The sequence below is a fragment of the Mixophyes fleayi genome, chromosome 10 (genome assembly GCF_038048845.1).
Source record: "Mixophyes fleayi isolate aMixFle1 chromosome 10, aMixFle1.hap1, whole genome shotgun sequence".
Classification (NCBI taxonomy): Eukaryota; Metazoa; Chordata; class Amphibia; order Anura; family Limnodynastidae; genus Mixophyes; species Mixophyes fleayi.
This window is the reverse complement of record NC_134411.1, coordinates 61,443,382-61,451,279: the sequence shown is the minus strand read 5'-3', so window position 1 is coordinate 61,451,279 and position 7,898 is coordinate 61,443,382. Positions and strand designations below refer to the sequence as shown.

At 45.7% G+C, this 7,898-nt stretch overlaps 1 protein-coding gene across 2 annotated transcripts in view; it reads left to right on the top strand.

Annotated features, from left to right (window-relative positions):
• The first annotated feature begins 534 nt into the window (after positions 1-534).
• Positions 535-7,898, top strand: part of SLC12A4 (solute carrier family 12 member 4) — a 1,264,335-nt gene continuing 1,256,971 nt past the window's right edge. For both annotated transcript variants that reach the window (XM_075188833.1, XM_075188832.1), the window contains exon 1: positions 535-570. The gene's annotated coding sequence lies outside the window, so the exon portion shown is untranslated. The remainder of the gene's footprint in view (positions 571-7,898) is intronic.

Sequence of the window (7,898 nt, the reverse complement as noted above, 5' to 3'; positions counted from 1 at the left end):
TTACTACACGCTGCATAGCATCTGGAATTAGTAGCTGGAGAAACAGGTTTGGTACCTATATATACTTTTTGGACAAATTTTCCGGCGCTGCATGTGCCCTCTAAAAATGGTGCCTTGTGGACCTGTACAATAAAAAGACTCTCATAAACTGGTGCTGAAGGAGTCTTACTGAGGGTGAGTGTATTGAAGTTTGTCTTTAAACTTATTGAATGCCTTCCTCTGTTACCCAGGTTTCAAGGGTAGACCATACTTGCCAACTCTCCCGGAATGTCTGGGAGACTCCCGCATTTTGCGAGAGTCTCCCGGACTCCCGGGTGAGTGTGGCAATCTCCCGAATTCTGCCCACTTCACTAGGAAGTGCCCCACTTTCTAGGGAAGTGGGCAGAATTAGATCCCAAACGCCGCGATTTCCGGTGAATTGCGGCATTTGGCCCCGCCCCCGCTGTCAAATGACGCGATTTACATCATGACATCATAGGGGGCGGAGCCGAAATGACACAATTTCGGCCGCCCCGCCCCCTCACGCCCACCTCCACTGGCTGGCTCCCGGAAGGGAGCTGAAGAAAGTAGGTAAGTATGGGGTAGACTCCTCCACTGAACACTTTAGACTTTTATGATCTAAACTGCTACTGGATGCAGTTTTGTGCCAGAATGGCTCCAGCACCACTGTGACAGGAATTTATTCACCCATTACTACTTATCATTCATTTTTACTCTGGGGCGCAAAAAACAAGCTTTTTTTTTAAAACATATGCCTGTCTGCTGCATCTTGGAAAAGCTTCTATAGTGGTTGCATGTTGTCATTCACTATTCACCAGCACTCTGACCAGTGTTTTCTGGGACAACATCGCCATCTAGTGGATTGTGAGTACTTTAGAGTAAATGTAGTGGATACACTGTACTTTTTCTTACCTCAAACCAGCTTACTCATCTAGATGTGATTGTTGTGAAGATTGCTTCTCTCCCAGCTTTCTGCTGTTTGCAATTAATTTGTATCCTGGATAAACAGAGGCATCCTTTATACTCAACATTTTTAAGTCACATTGTTTGTATTTTCTGTTTGGCTATCCCCTGAGGACACTACCTCTCCAGCTGCTCTCTCTTTCGGGGGCTTGTCCTTCTCCCACACACCCAGACCTGGGGAACGGCAAGGTGGTGGTGTCGGCATACTTCTCTCCTCCTGCTGTTCTTTTCAGTTCTCCCCCCTAACCCTCCCTCTCTTTTTCCTCCTTTGAGGTACACTCTATCCACCAATTCCACCCAGTCGACCTCCGTGTTGCGGTTATATACCGTCCTCCAGTTCCTGTCTCACAATTTCTTGATCACTTTGCCACCTGGCTCCCTCACTTTCTCTCCTCTGACCTTCCCTCCCTCATCTTGGGGGATTTTAATATCCCTATAGACAATCCCTCAGACCCTGCTGCCTCCAAACTTGGTCTCTCTCAATGAACCTCCTTTCCCTCCCACCGCAGTGGCCACTCCCTAGATCTGTTTTTTTCACACCTCGGTACTGTCTCTGACCTCCTTAATTCACCTTTTCCTCTCTCTGACCACCATCTCCTCTCTTTTAGCATCTCTCCACCCCTCTCATCGTCCCCGTCCCCCAGAGTTACTCTCACCAGGCGTAATCTTGACACAGTTGATCCTACCAGTTTCTCCTCCTCCCTAGGCTCGCTCCTCTCCCCCATCACCACTCTTTCTTGCCCCGATAAGGCTGTCTCCTTTTACAATCACACTCTTACCACTGCACTTGACTCTGTTGTCCCGACTGTCACCGTCAAGCATCGTCGGTCCCCGCCGCAACCGTGGCACACTAAACTTACCCGCTATCTACAAAAATGCTCCCGCAGTGCAGAACGGCTTTGGAGAAAGTCACGCACTCCTGCTGACTTCCTCAACTTCAAGATAATGAAATGAACTAACTGCGCACAACAGGATAGCCGCCTATGTTAACACCTGTAAAGGATCCACCAATTAGTCCTCCTAATTAAATTTACATATAACCAAAGGTGTTACAATCAGTGCTACTCTATGCACATAGAGATAAACCAAACGGAATAAAAATGATTGAAGTGGAATGATTGAAGCATATAACCATTAGCCTTGACAAAGACCTAAGACACACATGGTCGAAACGCGTTAGTGATCAGGTGACGGGACCATACTGACGAAGTCGTGATTTATTGAACTTTCACATGGAAGTAGACAGCGACTTTTGGCATGCTACATGCTGTTAAAACTTCTGGACTCTGGTAGGCGGCCTCGCCACTAGTTTATACGCTACATCTGTGGATCAATTTGTTGTTTTTTGTTTGTTTTATGATTTTATATCCCATGTGATATGATATCTTTCTATATATTAAAGATAATGCACTATGTTATTATTTTCTGTTTTTTCTGATTTTTTCCTATTGGAGTGATATTTGGAGATTTGCACAGATTGGAGGATACACTTGTGAAATATGGATACCATTCTATTAAAGGGATGGTGGATGTATGCAGTGTTCATTGAGCTCCGTATTTTCTGTGTAAGTGCTCCTTAGATTAGTTATATACTATCAGTGTAAACTCTTCATTATTGTAGTCACGTCTTTAATTCTCTGGCTACACTATTATTGGCTTTAAGGTCTATGTATATTACCACCGGTTTTTTCATACTGTGTGTGTGGTAACGGTACTGTCACTGGGTGTATTAGCCTTAAATGGAATATATCTCATGCATTATTGTTTCTTTTTATCTTTGAGGATATATGCTATCATTCAGGATCTCTATCTTCAAAAACATTACAACTTTTCTTTGAAAATTTGAAAAAAACGGATGTTACAGTTTCATAAAACTCACGATATATACCATTAATGTGGATTGACCCCATTCATATGGACTGATTTTTATTATTATCATTTGTGTGTATATTCATTGTTGCAGTTATTTTTTTTCATTATTTCCTCCTCTTATGGGTTCGGCCCTATCCCTCTCTAAACAATCTTTCTTTAAAGCTCTCATTTCTTCCCAATCCTCCAACCACCGTCGGCTTTTTGCCACCTTCAACTCCCTCCTCTCGCCTCCCCCTCTCCCACTCACCCCCACGCTCTCTGCTGTCGACTTTGCTACCCACTTCACCTCCAAGATTGAGTCTATACGTCATCTCCCAGCAGTCCCTTCTTACACCATCCTCTCACCCCTCCATGCCCATTCTGTCCCCCTTCTCACCCTTCTCTGCTGCTGCTATCTCTTTTCTCCCCTCCCCTCCTGCTAGCTCACCCTCCTTCTCTTCCTTCACTCCGGTATCTGCAGATGAAGTCCATACCCTTCTCTCTTCCTCTCCCCCCTCCACTTGCACACATGACCCAATCCCCTCCCACCTCCTCTGCTCCCTCTCTCTTGAAGCCTGCTCCCACCTTGCACACCTCCTCAACCTCTCCCTCTCCTCTGGAATCTTCCCCCTCCTCTTTTAAACATGCTCTTCTCTCCCCCATACTCAAGAAACCGTCCCTTGAACCCGCCTCTCTCTAATTACCGCCCTATTTCGCTTCTTCCTTTTGCCTCCAAACTCCTTGAACGGGTTGTCTACAACCGTCTCACCTCCTTTCTCTTCTCTCACTCACTCCTTGACCCGCTCCAATCTGGTTTTCGCCCCCTCCACTCCACTGAAACCGCCCTCACTAAGGTCACTAATGACCTTCTCCTCGCTAAATCCCTCTTGACCTCTCTGCTGCCTTTGATACCGTTGATCAAGCACTCCTTTTGCAAACTCTCAGATCTATAGGCCTATATAACACTGTCCTTTCCTCTTACCTCACCAACCGCTCCCCTCTTCCCCTACCTGTTGGCATTCCCCATGGTTCCGTTCTTGGCCCCCTGCTTTTCTCCCTCTACACCTCCTCCCTTGGGATCCTCATCCGCTCCTTTGGCCTCCAGTACCACCTCTATGCTGATGATACACAAATTTATCTTTCATCCCCTGACCTCTCCCCTTCCCTTTTGTCTCGTGTCTCCTCCTGTCTCTCAGCCATCTCATCTTGGATGTCCCAATGCTTCCTTAAACTCAATATTTCCAATACCGAGCTTATAGTCTTCCCCCCCTGCCAGGACTCTCCCACCTCCCCCCCCTCTCTATTTCTGTTATTAACACTACCCTCATTTCTGTCCCCCAAGTCCGATGCCTTGGGGTCATCCTTGATTCCTCCCTCTCATTCAAGCCTCACATTCTGTCCCTCTCAAAATCCTGCTACTTCCACCTTCGGAATATATCTAACATATGTCCCTTTCTCACCACGGAAGCCACGAAAACCCTTGTTCAATCGCTTATTATCTCTCGCCTTGACTGCTGCAACCTCCTTCTCTCTGGCCTACCTGATTCTCGCCTTGACCCTCTTAAGTATATCCTCAATGCTGCTGCCCATCTCATTTTTCTCTCCCGCTGCTCTATCTCTGCTGTCTCCATCCAACAGTCACTACAATGGCTCCCCATGGCCTACAGAATTAAATTTAAGCTTCTTACCCTCACCTTTAAAGCTCTTAGTCAATCTTCCCCTCCTTACATCTCCATTCTCTACCTACACTCCTACCTGCCCCCTCCGCTCTGCCTGTGACCGCCGCCTCACTACTTCACTGATCACCTCCTCTCACTCTCGTCTTCAGGACTTTGCCTAGGCTGCTCCCCTGCTGTGGAACGATCTTTCACATTCCATCGGGTTAGCATCTACTCTCAAAGGCTTCAAGCGTGCCCTTAAGACTCATTTCTTTATTCAAGTCCTCATCAGTCCTCCTCCTAACTTCCTTGTCTTGGCTCTCTCCCCCAGTTAGTACCACCCTATTTGTGTCTCCCCCTTCCCTTTAGGATGTAAGCTCTCATGAGCAGGGCCCTCTTTCCTTGTGTGCTCCTTCTACTGTTCCTTCAACCTCTGTACCTCTTTGACTGCTTCGCTAGCCCTGTTTTCCCTGTCTTCTTAAGCTTTGGCCTTCTTCTCGCTGATTTCTACCATCCCTTTCACCATCTGTCCCAGATACAATCTGATTTGCTTTACCCTGTCACCTGTGTGTGTATAAATTTTTGTATCATGTTGTGTCTTGGTTCTGTTTTCTGTATATGTAATGTACGGCGCTGCAGACCCTTTGTGGCGCCTTATAAGTCAAAGATAATAATAATAATAATAATAATAATAATAATATTAATAATAGTAATTCCCTACAGTCGCACATTATATGCTTATTAGGCTGCCGGTCTGATAACAAACTTAGAGAACTGATGGAAGAGGTCTTTGCCTATAGCAGCCGCCTTTCCCGTAGAGTTTTATGTGCTCACAGATACTCGTATGCCCCCAGGACTTAAATCTTACTGTAGTGCAAGTTGGCTAATCCAGACACAAGCAATAGGGTCACAACAGGAGGTCCAATAGTAAACAGGTAGAGTATCCACAGGAACACTGAGACAAACAGGAACAGGACAGGAGTAGGTCAGCAATAGACAAAATCCACGCTATAACCGGCAGGGAGGCTAAGCCCTCCCTACCTTAAATACTAGAGGTAGCCAATCAGAGCTTTGCCCTGTAATCAGCCCCAGGCAGTGATGATTAATTAATACCCTGTTTAATTAGCCTGCAGGCTTGGTGGTGCACGCGCCCGGCTGCCCTGTGTTTCCGGGGCGCAGTTCGGTGTTCCACCGTTGCCCTGGCAGAATACCGGAAGTGACGTCCCAGTCGTCATGGAGATGGCCGGGATGCCAGGAGGAGACTGAAGTGAGTCACGGCGGTGCCCGCGGCCCCGCGGCTCATAACAGTACCCCCCCCCTTGAGGGGGGATACTGGAACCCCGACACCCTGGTTTCCTAGGAAATTGTTTGAGAAACCTTTTGATATGCCTATTAGCATTAAGGCGTCTTTGTTGAACCCAGGACCGTTCTTCCAAACCTCGATTTTTCCACTGAACCAGAAAATGTGGACCTGTCCTTGGACTTTTTTAGAATCCAGGATCTTTTCCATTACGAGTTTCTGGCGTACATCCAGATCCGGTGACCGAATACTTGAAGGCTGAGGATTTAAAAACTGATTTGAGTATAACACCGGTTTGAGAAGGGAGCAGTGAAAAGTATTGGGAGTTCTCAAGGAGCCAGGAAGTTTTAATCTGAAGGCTACAGGGTTAACTTGTTTGGTGATAGTGAAGGGTCCAATAAACTTAGGCCCAAGGTTTTTGCATGGTTGTCTGAGTTTGAGGTTGAGTAGAGAGCCAGACCTTCTGTCCTACTTTAGAAGAACAAGTTGTGCGGTGGCGGTGAGCAAATTTTTTAGAGTGAAATGAGGCTCGCCTCAAAGAAGACTGGACTTTTTTCCAAATAATCTTGAGAGCTGCAGCTGTGGAACGTATTTCCGAGAGGCCAGAAGAACTGAGCGAATACAGAGAATTGGACCTAGGGTGAAACCCAAAATTACAATAGAATGGAAAAGTATGGGTAGAAGAATGACATGAGTTGCTATATGCAAATGCTGCCCATGGTAGCAGAGATAACCAATTGTCATGGAATTCTGAGGTGTACAAATGTAAAAACTGTTCCAGGGATTGATTAACCCTTTCCGTGTGACCGTTAGATTGAGGGTGTGTGACAGGATGGACCGCCTATGCCACCCTGTCTGTTGTTGCTGGGAACCGGCTGGGCTTACTTTGCCACTGTCCCCTTTCGTTACTGCTGCCACCACTGGACTGTTATACCGGCATACAGAACAGGGTTTCTTCTGGGTAACTGACGCTTCTAGCGTATTTTGTTGCTGGTGTACCTGGGCTAGTACTCCTGACCTCTTACTGTGGATCAGGGTTGCTGTGGATGGGTCCCCCCTTGCACTGACCAGGGTTGCAGGGGTAGCAGGCAGAGCGGTGGTACTGGAGAGCTGGGTCCAACCTCAGAATCAGCTGGAGAACAGGATCACAGGATTTTCAGCATGGAAGATATTTTCAAGCAGGTCTATGAAGCAAGATGTTAATTTACTCTCACTGGTTAGAGGTACCAGTGATGAGGTCAGATGTTGTAATCAGAAGATACATTTCAGTGTACAAGTCAGTCCATTTTATACAGATTTGGACACAGGCTATTTTTAGAATCAGGATGTAAGCCTGTTTACCAAAACATGCATTTACATGCATTGCAAAGCCATTAATATTTACACTTCGCTATGAAATTCTTAAAAACCTTGCTGTGATTTCCTGGATCTTATTTCAGAGGCAGGAAACCCACTAGCAAGTCAAAAGGTCTGACTGGCATGAATACTTCATACAGTCGCCGAATACACATTCCCACAGAACAACAAAAAATCCCAAAACAAGCCACTCCCCACATCACAATACACCATAAGCTTGGTAAACAAAGACTCATTGTATCAGATATATACATCAGACATAATGCATTTCCTCTAGAGAGACTAAACAAAAAAGGAAATTTTCTACCCTGGACTCAGAAATAACGATTTCCTATCTCAAAATATACATAATATTAAAAATAAGTGCATTGGCAATTTATATAAATAAGCGCCCCACACTATTTCCTTTGAATAAATTCAAACCATAAGTTATTCATATGTGAGCCAGTCACAGTATGGTATGCGGATGAGAGGCTCATGTTGATCCCGAGGAGGATACAGAAACATTTCCAAAACTACGCAACAAATTGGAAGCCGCGATCAGAGACAATATCCGTAGGGAGCCCATGGAGCCGAAAAACATGTTAAGAATAGCTAGACCTCGTGCACTGGGAAGTCTAGTTAACGGTATGAAATGAGACATTTTACTAAATCGGTCCACAATCACCCATATAGTGTTATGCCCTGCAGAAGAAGGAAGGTCAACAATAAAATCCATTGATAAGTGCGTCCAAGCGTTCAATGAAATCGATAAGGGAATAAGCTGGCCT